The sequence below is a fragment of the Leptonychotes weddellii genome, chromosome 1 (genome assembly GCF_054177405.1).
Source record: "Leptonychotes weddellii isolate Sample4059 chromosome 1, ASM5417740v2, whole genome shotgun sequence".
Classification (NCBI taxonomy): Eukaryota; Metazoa; Chordata; class Mammalia; order Carnivora; family Phocidae; genus Leptonychotes; species Leptonychotes weddellii.
In genome coordinates, this window is record NC_138369.1 from 57,902,676 (window position 1) to 57,916,492 (window position 13,817).

Consider the following 13,817-nt stretch of genomic DNA (forward strand, 5'->3'; position numbering starts at 1 on the left):
CTTTTTGGTTCTAAGGAATCCTTTCTTCCACTGCTGCCTCCTTCCTGCCTCAGATCCTCTGGTCAGGTCCACAGGAGAAGGGAGTTTCTGTGATGTCCAGTGGAATGGAGTTCTAGTTGTCTCCTTCTCTCTCTCTCTCTCGACTTCAGTCTTCCAACTTGTAAAATGGAGGCATTGGACTGGAGAACCCCACCAGCTTCAACATTCCTTGAGTTACTTTCTAGAAGATGCTGCCTGGGCAGAGTTGAGCGTTGGAGTTAATGGTGTCTCAGGCTGCCTAGGTTTGCATTCTGCTGGGGAGTGTACTGGAGAATCTAGATGGGACAGAAACCAGGGCAGGGAGTTGGCAAGGGCTGGAGTGGGGGCTTAGAGCAGGGAGCCCAATGGGTGATGGGGTTTGGGGGCAGGAAGGGAAGGAGAGCATAAGAGAAAATATAGGAGAATAAAAATAATCAAATAAGTGATGTGTTTTCTCCAGCAAAGTGTCTCCCTGTCCTGGGATGGGCTCACCAGATGTTCCCCAGATGTTGTTGGTGATGGGAAACATCTCCCTCTGGGATCCCAACTAAGCTCTTCCTGTTCATGGGGAAATGAAGGGTCTGTTCCAAGGCAAGGAGGGTGGGGTCTGGAGCAGCATCCATCTGTGACTATGGCACATACATAGGCAGAAACACACCCACACATCCTCAGGGAATTTCTGAATACTTACAAGAGTCCAGAAAATTTCTCAAACATTCAGCATCCCTGGACCACCCATTTTAGGTAAATAAAACAATTATTACTAGTTTTAAATAAATATTTTTCAAACTTAAAAAGGAATGATCCCATCTGAAAAACTAAAATTAAAAAGAGTAATGCCAAATGTGGGAAGATTGAGAATTAACCAGATCTATCATGCAGTTTTGGTGGGTGAATTCATGCAATCACTTTGGAAAATAATGTGGCAGTACCTAGCAAGCTGAACATAGGTAAGCTCTGTGATCATCTAATTCTATTTCTCAGTGAATTCCCAAGAGGGAAACAAAGTGCTTATGCCCACCAAAAGACACTCAGAAAAATTGTATAGCAGCTTTATTCATGACAACCTAGAATTGGAAACAACCCAGATGTCCAATGGAAACAAACTGTGATTTATCTTGCAAGAGAATGTTACACAGCAATGAAAAAGAACAAATGCTCAACCCATGCCAGGACAGGGTGAATCTTTATTATTATTTTTTTAATTAAAGGATTTTTATTTATTTGACAGAGAGAGAGCACAAGCAGGGTGAGCAGGAGAGGGAGAAGCAGGCTTCCTGCTGAGCAGGGAGCCCAATGTGGGGCTCGATCCCAGGATTCTGGGATCATGACCTGAGCCAAAGGCAGATGCTTAACCAACTGAGCCACCCAGGCGCCCCCAGGGTGAATCTTTAAACCATTATATTGACTAGGGGCCCTGGGTGGCTCAGTCGGTTAAGCGTCTGCCTTCCACTCAGGTCCTGATCTCAGGGTCCTGGGGTCGAAAGCCCCAGGGATGGAGCCCCGCTTTGGGCTCCCTGCTTGGCGGAGAGTCTGCCTCTCCTTCTGCCCCTCTCTCTGACCCTCCCCCCACTCGTGGGTACAGGCGCACGCACTCTCTCGCACAGTCTCTCCCTCTCAAATAAATAAATAAATAAATAAATAAATAAACAAAGTCTTTAAAAAAACATTAAATTGACTAAAAGAAGGCAAGCACAAAAGAGCAATAACTGTAATTCCACTTATTTATATGAAGTTTAAACAGTGGAACTAGATAGATAACATTACTTTTGGGGGCATTAATGGGGAAGAGCAATAACAGAGCCTTCTGGGATGCCGTAGATGTTATGTGTCTTGATCTGGGCAGTGGTTGGACAGGTACATACTTAGGTAAAAATTCAAGTTCTCCGCTTCAGATTTGTTCACCTTCCTGTTTGTAAGTTTCACCTTGCTAAAAGGAGCAGGGAGGGAGGGCGTGGCAATCAGAGTGCAGTGATTGGGGCCGGGATGCGGTGTCTCAGCCTTCCACCAGGAAGTCAATCTACCTCCTACCTGGGTCTCACAGGTCAGGTTCAATTGTTTAGATTTCTGAGATGGTAAGAATTTTATTCCACCGTGATTCTTAGGTGCAAGGGGCTTCATGTTATTTTGCACCTACGAGTTTTACAGTTTTCGCTCTTGTGCTCAGGTCTTCCATCTGTTTAGAGATTGTTTTTATATATGGTGTAAGGTCAGAGTCTAACTTCACCCTTTTGCATGGGAATATCCAGTTTTCCCAGCACCATATTTTGAAAAGGTGTTATTTTTCAACATCAAATCAAAGCAGCTGAGTCCACTGGAGAACTTCTACCTCCCCCAGCTGGGATACTCTCCAGAATGCCACCCCAAACCCACCACCTCCGAGGCTTATCTGAGGAACGGGGAGTGCCTTTCCCTATCCCAGGTAGCCTGGCTCTCTGATTTTCAGTCCGTGTTGTCTGCTCACGGCTAATATGCTCCTTACCCAAGCCTATGGATTCACGGAGAATAGCTGCTGTCTCAGGAACAGCAGAGTTGAGGTGGGGGAGGAGTCTTTAGTAAGGCTGGGAACGGGGACTAAAGTCCTGTCTCCTTAGGCGGATCAAAGGTCTCTCTCTGGGCAGCCCCCTCCATCACCTCCTCCTCTCCCCAGTCCTGTGTTGAAGAGTCCTTCTCATCTCCATCTTGCCTCATCCTCCTCCCCTCAAAGGAACTCACCCCTCCAGGCCCCCCTCCCTCCTACCCACCCTAGTCCCCACAATAAACTAAAGGGGTGGCTCCCAGACCAGCAGCCTCAGCATCACTGGAGAACTTGTTAGAAATGCAGATTCTTGGGTTCTCCCCAGACCCACTAAGTCAAGAACTCCGGCCGTGGGGCCCCGGCAACGTGTCTTCCACCAGCCCTCCAGTGGATTCGGATTTGCGAAGGGGCTTGGGCCCCACTGAGCTAAGGCCTTGGGAAGCAAAACCCAAGAAAGGGGATTGTCTTCAAGTACAGGTCTTGAACACTCTCGTTTGTCTAACCTGGAAGACTTTTGAATGGAGATCTGTGGATTAAAAATCTGAGCAGTGAGCTCTGGGTCAAAGGATTTTGACAGATACTGCCAAATCGCCCTCCCTAAAAGTTGCCCCAATTTCACTCTCCAGGGTATCTAAGCAAGCCTGTTTCCCAACTCTCTCCCTGGCACTGGGTGTGATCAAACGTACTGATCTCTGCAGGTCTGACAGGAGAAACAAAGAAGATGCCTTAGTGTTTTCGTTGGCATTTCTCTAGTTATGAGTGAAGTTGAGACTTTTTTAAGCCACTTGATTTCTCTCCAAACTGCTGGTTTATGTTCTTTACATATTTCATATAGGGCTAAATCTTTGAAGATTAAGGAGATGAGCCCTTCTGTCTGTCACGCATGATGCACTCATTCCCGCTTTGTTTTCTACCTTGGTTTATAGTATATTTTACACAGTTTTAAATTTTTATATAGTCAAATTTCTTAAGTATTTAGGGATCCTGAGTTTAGTGTGTTCCATTATTATCTTATTATTATAAATTCACCTATTCTTTTCTCTAGAGATTTATGGTCTATTTTTAATATGTAAATCCTTTATCCATTTGGAATTTATTTTGACTTAAGGAATGGAATAGTGTGCCCACTTTATTTTTTCCCCAAATAATTAGCTAATTTTTCAGCCACCTTTTTCTCCTAATTTAAATGTTACCTTAAACAGATAAAATATCTGGTTTTCTATTCTGGTCCACTGGGTTGTCTGTTTCATCTCTGGGTACCAAATTGCTTTACAAATTATAAAATTTCATAATGTGTTTTGTCATCTGATAGGTCTAGCCCCACCGTATTACTTTTCTTTTCCAGGACATTCCTGGCTCATTTGCCTTTTTGAGCTTCATGTCATTTTTTGGACAAGTTCCCCACCTGACAAACAGACAAAAATATAGTGAATCACATTGACCAAAAAAAAAAACCAAACAAACCAAAAAACACATTGAATTCATAGATTAATGGAGCACTGACATTTTTATAATATTGAGTTCTTTCTATTCAAAAGCACAGGATAGAAATTTCCCTCTCTAATTTTAATATTATCTTTATAAAGGCCCTTAGATGTCTTTAAAATATTTTTCTAAATATTTTATCTCTTTTATTGTAACTGCAATTTCTTCTTATTGTATTTTCTGACAAGTTGTATTTTTTTAATGTAAAGGATGTTTTGCATATTAACCTTGGAAACTGCCATTATCCAAATTCCCTCCTTTTTTTTTTTTTTTTGTCAGAGAGAGAGAGCACGAGCAGGGGGAGCAGCAGGCAGCGGGAGAAGCAGGCTCCCTGCTGAGCAAGGAGCCCGATGTGAGGTTTGACCCCAGGATCCTGGGATCATGACCTGAGCTGAAGGCTGATGTTTAACCGACTGAGCTACCCAGGTGTCTCTATACTGAATTTTCTTATTGTCTCTAACAGTTGTGCAATTTTCAATCATACCATTTATACATAATTTTGCTAGTCTGTTAAGGTTTGGTTGTTTTAAGCAAGGATGGTTGTGGGATATTTGTCAAATGTCTTTTTGGCATCTATTAAGATATTATATAGTTCTCCTTTGATCTGTTAATATGTTCTATTTTATTAGAGATTCCCTAATATTATTGAACCATTTGCATTACTAGGACGAACTTACTTGGATATGATGGATGATTCTTTTGAGATATTGTTGATTTGTATTTGCTAATATTTTGAGGTTCTGGGGGTTTTTTGCCTCTCAAGTTCAATCATATTTAATTACCGTTCAGATTCTCCACGTTCCCTCTTACCATTTGTTTTCTTGATAGGTCATGAGCTGATGGGGTCGATTTAAATGTCCTCTTGTGCTTGATCCAATTTTTACCTGCATTATCTGTATATTGTTATTCTGAACTGTCATATCTTATTCTTGACTTTGAAGCTATAGAGATTTATTATAGAGGTGCATAGAGATTTCTAAAAACTAGATTCTTAATGTGGGTACTGCTCTCTCTACCGTTCAGCTTCCTTGCGCCTCATTTAACAGTGTCATTTTTAATTTAACCCTGGCTGATGGTAACTGAAGCCTAAGCCCAGTATTTTCTTGTATAACTTGGTTTATATTAAATTTTTAATTTTCCTAAGTTATTTTGGTAAAGATACATCTCTTCTATACAACATACAATAGGAGATCATTTTACAATTCAACGTGAGAGTCTTTTTTCTATTATAAGGATGGGTTTATCTACTTACATTTGTTGATATAACTGATATATTAGTTTTAATTCTGTCATCTTATCTCTGTTATGTTTTCCATTTTAATACTTCCTCTGTTTTCTGTTTTACCATGTGTATTTTTTTGTCTTCTTTGATATGCATGTGTGTGCGTACATGTGTTTGTATTTTTGTCTGATGATTTGAAAGTTTACAGTCTGTTTCTAATTTTTCTAGTGGTTGCCTGTATATTGATTTATTTCTCTGCCAAGAGAAGAAAATCTTCAAACGTAAGAGTCATTTTCTCAAAGGCTGAGCCTTGACACCACAGTTCTGTCTTCAAATTTTTGGTATCTTAGCCTCAACATGAAAAATGGTTGTAGTCTCACCCTGAAGCCAAAGGTTCAGGGTAATCAAGGCATTGACCATGCGGCTGAGCTGCTGCTTGAGCTAGTCACAGACAGCCGAGAGCTGCTGGTGCCACAGAGACATGCTGTATGTCGTGTCTTATTTCAGAGCCTCACGTGAATATCTTTCCCCACCAGCCAGCGTACTTTGTTCAACAGTGTCTTGTACTTGCTGTCCATTTCTCTGCACAGTTCCTGAAGAGACATAGTCAGAGAGGCCATGAATTGAGTGCATTGACTCTTCTTGCTACTTGTTTTCACACATACCGAGATCAGGAGCCAGATTGTTGCCTGACAGCCGGTCTTTGTGAATACAGTGATGTGTGTTGGTGTTCTGATGCAAGGGGTGTGTGTGTGTGTGTGTATGTGTGTGTTTTCTTTTAAATCTGTGAACTGATGCTGGTAGATCAGTCAGCATACCAACAGATAAAGGCGCACTCAGAATAGGATGATTTTAGGAAAGCTTGTTTACAAGGACTATTTACAAACATGTAGGTGTAGGAGCACCTCCCTCGGGGGATGTTGCAATAGCTGGACGGCACAGCAGAGCTGTTACCATCAACAGGCCTGAAGGGAAAGGGGATGGTCACCAGAAAGGAGAGAACTGAGCAGAGGAGGCTGGCTACCTTGGGAGGCCCAGTGCCCCCCACCCTCCCTGCTGAAGAACCGTATCCAACACAGGAAGACTCACAGGCAGGGAACCAAGGGGCTAAATGCCCATTTTCACTCTCTTCCCTCTCCTTTTCCTGCTGGGTCCCCATAGCTGACCCCAGCTGGAAGCCAGAAGCTCATTCATTTCATCTTACAAGGGAATTTAGTGATAAATAGAACAAAGAGTCATCGCTTAGGCTTCCCTCATGTTTTTCTGAAAATATGTGGAGAGCTGATACATCAGGGGTACACCCATTAGGAATGCTTTCGACTACCAGTACCAAAGAATCCAAGTTACAGTGGCTTTAAACATAGAGGGGTTTACTTCTGTACTGTAACAGGAAGGCTGGATGTAGGCAGCCACTGACATTCAGCAATGTCAGTGCTGATGTCTCTAGAATTTTCTCAGCCTTTACCTTGTGCTGGTTGCTTCATATCTGCAAGATGACGGCCCAGCACCAGGCATCATGACCACAGTTAATTTAGGAAGAGGGGGAAAAGGGGTACCAGCATGTATGCCCATTTGATTCAAAACAAAAACAAAAACTTTCATAGATATACCCTCAGCAGACTTCAAAGCATATTTCATTGGCCAGAACTGGTTTTGTGGTCTCTTATAGCAGCCAGGGAGATTGGGAAAGTGGGAAATGGGCTGGTCGTGATTGATTTAGACTACTTGTAATTAACTGCCTGAGATTGGAGATGTTGGTGCATGGATCAAAATCAGGAATCTGTTATCAGGAAAAGAAGGGATGGAATAAATTCTGGATCAACAATGAACAAGGCTTACCACAAGTGGTTTTATTCAACAATAAAGCCAATTGTCTGCTAGCACTCACTCAGGACAGAAATTGCTCTTTCACACTATGTGCTACTGATTTTATGTGACATCCAAAAGTGTTGTTTGATCAAGTAATTTTGCCCAAAGCTTGCTCTGCTTTTCTCCAGTAGCCTACGATTTAATTTATAAGCCACGGTTTGAATCGTGTGTTGGTTTTCGCTTTAAGTTAGATAACTTTAATGGTGCTTCTCTGGTTTTGATCTTTTCTCTGTCTTTAGTGGCAAAATGCATCATTATCACACAGACATGATTATTTCACCCATATTCTGGAAGGATTTGATTGGTTTTCTACCTAGCTTGCAGGCCTGATGTGAAGATGATGCAAATGTCTCAGTGGGCCTCGTGCCACTATTTGACAAAGTTTCATAATAGACAATGCCTCAGGGAAGAGGAAATGCATTACCAGCTAACAAAATCCTACTTTCAGATATCCATTCCCACATCTGTCTTTCTGATTCACACTTTTTTTTCCACTTATGTAAAATCATGTTCTTCTACACACTCATCTACCCTGGTATATATGATCGCATTTGATGTTGCACAGTTTTGTTACTATTTCCAATACTCCTTTTTTGCTTTAACAAACCTCTTTTGAACTACTGTTTCACCTTTATGATTTGGGGCCCCACTACCATAGCGTAGTTAACAACAAAATGGAAATATGACGAATGTAAACAATAACATGAATGTGGTTGAAAATATCTTAGCAGGGGCTCCTGGGTGGCTCAGATGGTTAAGCGTCTGCCTTCGGCTCAGGTCATGATCCCAGGGTCCTGGAATCAAGCCCCGCATCAGGCTCCCTGCTCGGCGGGAAGCCTGCTTCTCCCTCTCCCACTCCCCCTGCTTGTGTTCCTTCTCTCGCTGTCTCTCTCTCTGTCAAATAAATAAAATCTTTAAAAAAAAAAAATCTTAGCAAGTTGAACTACAGTTAATGTCACTCTCTTTACTAAATATGAGCTGAATCGAACTGGCCAAATAAGTTCTGGTAGCACAGGGGCACCGACCAAACCGTGATGATCGTTGCAAGGTAATGGATTTGTACGGAAATCATCACTTACCTCACATTTTAAAAAAAGATTTATTTAGGGGCCGGGGGAAAAAAAAAAGATTTATTTATTTATTTGAATGAAGGGTGGAGGGGCAGAAGGAGAGGGAGAGGATCTCGAGCAGACTCCCTGCTGAGTGTGGAGCATGATGCAAGGCTCAATCTCAGGAAGCTGAGATCATGACCTGAGCCGAAATCAAGAGGCAACCAGGCAACCGCTTAACCGACTGAGCTACCCAGGCGCCCCACTTATCTCACACTGATGGAATGTACATAAACAAAATTGCTTGTCAGTGTGGCAGACTCTGCCACACCCTCCTCGTGTCCGGTGGCACTCCCAATTCCCACACGTGCTCACGGCGTCTCACTGCAAACACATGCGATGCTGAACCTGGGGTATTTCTCTGGTCACAGGATGGTGCTCAACTGGCGCGCAGGGCAGGCTGGGAGTGCCAGGGAGCTAACGCCCCAGATGCAGCCCTTTACCCGAGCGGACTAGGGTGGGGCTCTCCGAGGCATGTTGCACACAGCATCCCAGAGGCCCCAGTGGGACTGAGCCTCAGTTGCCCACAGCAGCAAACACACATCAACACACCATGTGGTGGTTTCCTTCCCTTCCCTACCTCCTGGTCTCTCCATTGGTCCTTCATGGGATCACTTCCCAAGTGAAACACTTCTACTCACATCTTTGTCTCAGGGTCCGCTTCTCGGGGAAATGAGCCCAAGGTCGTTTTTTTTCTCTCAAATTCCCTGCTGGCCATGAGACTCATGAGCCCCACTTTAGGAAGGTCTTCTCTAGACGACTCTGCTGATTTTACAAATGCCTGAGGCCCAGAGCCGAGGGTCATTCTGTAGTCACAGGCAGGCCCAGTCCCGTGATGGAACCAGTGCAGGAGGAGGCCTGGAGGCCTTTAGGGGCTGCATTAGAGGGTCTGACCCGAACTCCTGATGTGACACACAGGGACCTTGAGGAATAAGGGATGGGGCGGCTGAGGGGCTGGGCCTGACCGCTCTGCACCTCCACATTCCCCTGAGCCCCTCCCAGCTTGTGGTCCAGTTCCTGCTTTCTGCCCCCACCACTGAAATGGAGGTTTTTCTGGGTCTTTCTTTCCTGGGTCTTTCCTGAAGAAGTCCTCCCCAGATATCCCATACATACACATACATGCGTCTCTCTGGGATCCCAGCTCTGTGGATCTCAAAGATACTGTGGGATGGATTCATGTCCACAGCAGAAGGGGAAACATTTTTCTCTGTTTTTTCCCCCCTGTTGCGACCCTGTCAACCATTTCCAGAAGAAGAAACTGGTTTCTCGCCCAGCTTTCTAAATAATATGATCATCTATTCCCAGTGCCCAACCCACAGACCTTTTCTTATTTCCATTTGACAGACTGGGACATCTAAGACCAAGACAGAAATTATATCATGAGCCCATGATCTGACTCTCAGACAGTGATTTGCCATTCCATCTTCACAGCAGGCTTGCGAGGGAGTCTCTTTAAGCCACAAACTTACCCTCATGGTCACCCACAACCCCAGGATGAATAGAGGCTGTTGGGGTCATGGTTCGGCGGGTAAGACCACCTGCCCTCCTGGCTGTGCCCTTTCCAGGTCCTTCACCTTGGTTTCTATGGGACCAACAGGGGTGTCATCCAGTGCAGCACAAATGTCCAGGGCCAGCCCCTGCAAGAAGAAATTCACTTCTATAACATTTACTAACTCTGTAGCAAACAGGGACCTAGGTTCACTTGGGGAGCAGTGAGGGAGAGGGATCTTAATGAATCCAATGGATCCCTGCCCTCCCACAGAGAGCTCATAGGCTAAGAAGTGGGATAATTCACTTATGAGAAGCTAGAGTATCCTAAGGACCACAATAATAACAGTTGTGATGGTTTAAAAACATGTCCATAAGTTCTTTCACACTCTTCTTATCCAAAGGGGGAATCTAATTCCTCTCCCCTTAAGTATGGGTCCGCCTTGGTGACTTGCTTCTCATGACTACAAGGTGGAGGAAGTGATACTGTGTGATTTCCAAGGTAAGTTAGAAAAAGTGATATAGCTACTGCCTGGCTGTTTCCTGGGACCCTCACCCTTGAAAACCCAGTCACGGGACTCCAAGGAAGCCTGGATTACTTGAGAAACCATACGTGGGTGTTCTGATCGGCTCCAGCTAAGGCTCCTGACAGCCATCTTTAAATACTACATATAGAAGTGGACATGGCTTCAGATGATCCCAGCCTTTGTGCCTCTCCAGTTATGGGCCATCTTTACTAAGTCCCCGCCATCTTACAGATTCATGAGCAATAAATGCGTATTAAGCCACCAAATCTTGAGGGTGGTTTGTTATGCAGCAATAGATAACTGGGTCTGTACTAAACTGTATTGTACATTTACTAGAAGCCAAACATTGTGCTAAACACATTACAGAGTTATATTCACATTGAATCCTCCAGACCATCCTATTGGGTAGATACTATGGGAATCTCCATATTGTGGAGGAGTGAAGCTCGGAGTGATCACATGACTTACCGTAATCATAGAGCTTATAAGTGGCAGAACCAACCCCCAAGGCAGTAGTGTGCTGGTAAATGTTCACCAACCAGTGAGGGGTGGGAGTTGGGGGGGGGGGCAGGGAATCAAGACCTGCAGTGTTTGCCAATTTCCACAGTGTAAATTCTCCCACCATGGCTGATTTCAAGCTAACAGCACCTCAAGAGAAGTTGGGAAGAGATGGGCACACTCCAGGCAGCACTCCAGGCACCTCTCCAGGAGGTTTGGGCCAGCTCCGGTGCACCACTGGGTGGAGGCCGCCAACACCAGGAACCGTGTCCTGAGATGCCAGGGACTGTAGTGAGCACTGGTCAGGGGAGTCTTCTTGAAATGTAGGTAGAGCTGTGGAAAAGTCCTTTGGGGCATTCGTGCATGCCGTTTACCAAACTGTGCCAGACACTATTGTAGTCACTGATCATTAGTGTCATGTAACACAGACAAGGTCTCTGGAATTTTCTTTTCAGCAGGACAGAGACCGAGAGACTCAAAGGCATAGGGCATATTGAGAAATTGCAGTTATTCTAGGAGTGGCAGATGGAGAGGGAAGTGGAGCCCAGACTTAGCATGTCCCAGCCAGTGCCCAGGAGGGGAGATGGGCTGGCGTCTCCCTTCCTACTTCTGCTCCTCCCCTTTGGGGAAACCCCGAGTCCAAAAAGTCTCAAGTCTATTAGACTAGGAGTACCCCCTCCCAGCCCAAGGAGGCAGCTCCAGGAAAAGGAGGGGACATGGGCTTCCCAATGCTACCTCCACCAGCCTCCCTCCCATAGCCATCCCTCCAGGTGTTAGAAGTTTCCTGAAGTTGGCCTTGAGGCTCCTCAGGCTGGGTTCCTGTCCCCAGGATCTGCGATGGGGATAAGAATCAGTGCACAATCCTGAAGTAATATCCACTTGGAGCTGATTCTTAACTGGAAGGAAAAAAAAATGCTTCTAATCCAAAGGATTCTGTGCTCAGCAGGGAAGAAATACCTTGTCCAAGCACAGCTTCAGCAGAGAGAGAATTATGAGGAATCACTCTCTTCCAAGATGACTACATCCAACTGGTGTGATTTCTTCCAAGGAAGGGGATTTATTTATTTTTTTAATATACAAGATTGAAAATACTTAAAGCATGACATGTACAATTATTATAAAGTTACTGAAATGTGAAGAATTAAGTTTTCCTGAAGTCTTGGATTGTGCAGAGTGGGGGTAGGGCAAGTCACTGAGGGGATCACAGTGCAAACAGAACATAGTTTAAACCAGATTTCCGAGGTCACTGCTCCTAAAGGCGGTGGCTGGACTGACACAGGGAGGAGATCCTTCCAGCAACACTCTCCTCAGCCCCGCCCCTCCCAGGCTCCAGTGGGTTCTCTTCAAGTCCCAGTGCTACCCCAAGACTGTCTTCCAGTTTATAAGGAAAAACTATGGATCTGCTCTTTCTATAAAATTGTCTCTCTCCTGCCATGGGAGAATCTTTAAAAAAATGAACAAACAATTTTTTCTTCCATTTGATAAAATTCACACATGTACTTTGTTAAAAATATCCAAAATGGGGGGCTCCTGGGTGGCTCTGTCAGTTAAGTGTCTGCCTTTGGCTCAGGTCATGATCCCAGGGTCCTGGGATGGAGCCCCCGCATCCACATCCGGCTCCTCCCTGCTTGTGCTCTCACAGTCAAATAAAGAAAATAAAATCTTAAAAAAATAAATAAATAAATAAAAACTAAAAACGTTTTTTTAAGAAATACCCAAAATGAAAGAAAATAAAAAGTTGGGCCTCATTCTGTCTACCCTCGGTCTCTGCTAGAGGCACTATTACTAGGGCTTTTTCTTTTTGTCTTTTTCCAGAAGCAGTCTATGTACATGATACACACACCCCCCACACAGACATATATATCCCTCATCCTGCTTGACCTGTTGGGAGCATATATCCCAGCCCTTCTGCTCTCCCTCCCTCCCTCCCTCCTTCTCTCCTACTCCACACAGTGGTGTCACTAGGCCTTGAGCATGGGCATGGCTCTCCTTGTTCTCGCGTCTCAATCGATGCAGCTTTGGAAGATCCTTTCATGGGTCTATTTTATTTCTCAATCTCTAAATATCAGAGGGCTCCAGGGCAGCGACCTTTGCCTCTTTTCTACCTACATTCACTCCCTAAGCAGCACCTTCTCCAGCCCCCCCGCCTTGCAGAGCACCCTCACCTGAGCTGGGTTCTCTCATTCTTCCACTTGCTGCCCCAGACCCACTCTCCACCCTTCTCCTCCCAGCTCTGCGCCCGGGGACTGACCTTTCTGGCTTTCCATGGGGTTTGACCGCTGGCCAAGACAGACAGGAGTTCAGGGGGAGGAGAGTGAGGTCAGGATGTCTGTTTTCCATGTAGGGTTGCCAGGGACGAGCTACACTCCTCTGCCGAAGCGCTCCACTCCTGTCAGCGTGCAACATCCAAACTTGGATCTCAAAAATAAGTCCCCTTTCCTTGGAGGAAATCACACAAGTTTGGATATTGTCCTCTCCACTTCACTCTCTGTCTGTCCCCAAGTACCGGCAACTCTCACCCTTCCCGCAACAGAACTATGGATGGTCAAGTCCCCATCGCTACTTGCTTGGGGGGGGGGGGGTAGTCCTACTTTGTCCTGGTGGTTTCTCTGCACCCTGCTACCCTCTGTGAAAGGCCCTTTCATTAAACCCTCCTCAAATTTCTCAATCCAAGTGCACCAGCTGTTTCCGTCTGGAAACATCTGTGCTACAAATTCCGAATAATTCTGAGATTTCTATCACCCCTGAACTCCTGACCCACGTAAGTAGCTCAGACTACTGATCCCTCACCCCGCTGGCTGAAAGGCCGGCTCCTCGCAGTCTTCCCCACCCTGGTAAATGGTAACTTCATGCTTGTAGGTGCTGGTACTCTTACTCTCTCCCAGTCACGTCTGGTCTATCAGCAAACAGTGCTGCCACGAGCCACCTAAGGAATTTATCCTTGCAGTCCCGTCCGCAGGACAACTCCCTACGTGCGTAGGGGTTAGGTTAAAGGGTAGGTTCCTTTGAAATTCTGATTATATTGCCGAGTTGTTCTCCAACCTGGAAGGCCCAGCCCGTTCCTGTCCGCCCCGCCCCCTTCC

At 45.1% G+C, this 13,817-nt stretch overlaps 1 protein-coding gene and 1 long non-coding RNA gene across 5 annotated transcripts in view; both read right to left on the bottom strand.

Moving 5' to 3' along the window:
• Positions 1 to 13,817, bottom strand: part of CX3CR1 (C-X3-C motif chemokine receptor 1) — a 227,335-nt gene that overhangs the window by 117,818 nt on the left and 95,700 nt on the right. The gene's annotated exons all lie outside the window — the stretch shown is intronic.
• LOC115938992 (uncharacterized) lies at positions 8,195 to 13,791 on the bottom strand. Of its 4 annotated transcripts, none has more exons than XR_004073963.2 (3): positions 13,525 to 13,791; positions 12,986 to 13,173; positions 8,195 to 9,858 (listed from the first exon to the last, which is right to left on the bottom strand). It is a non-coding gene; the product is annotated as an uncharacterized LOC115938992 (long non-coding RNA). The 4 variants fall into 4 exon arrangements; XR_014146423.1 differs by adding an exon at positions 10,885 to 11,067 and having other exon boundaries at positions 12,986 to 13,791; XR_014146421.1 differs by adding an exon at positions 10,885 to 11,080 and having other exon boundaries at positions 12,986 to 13,791.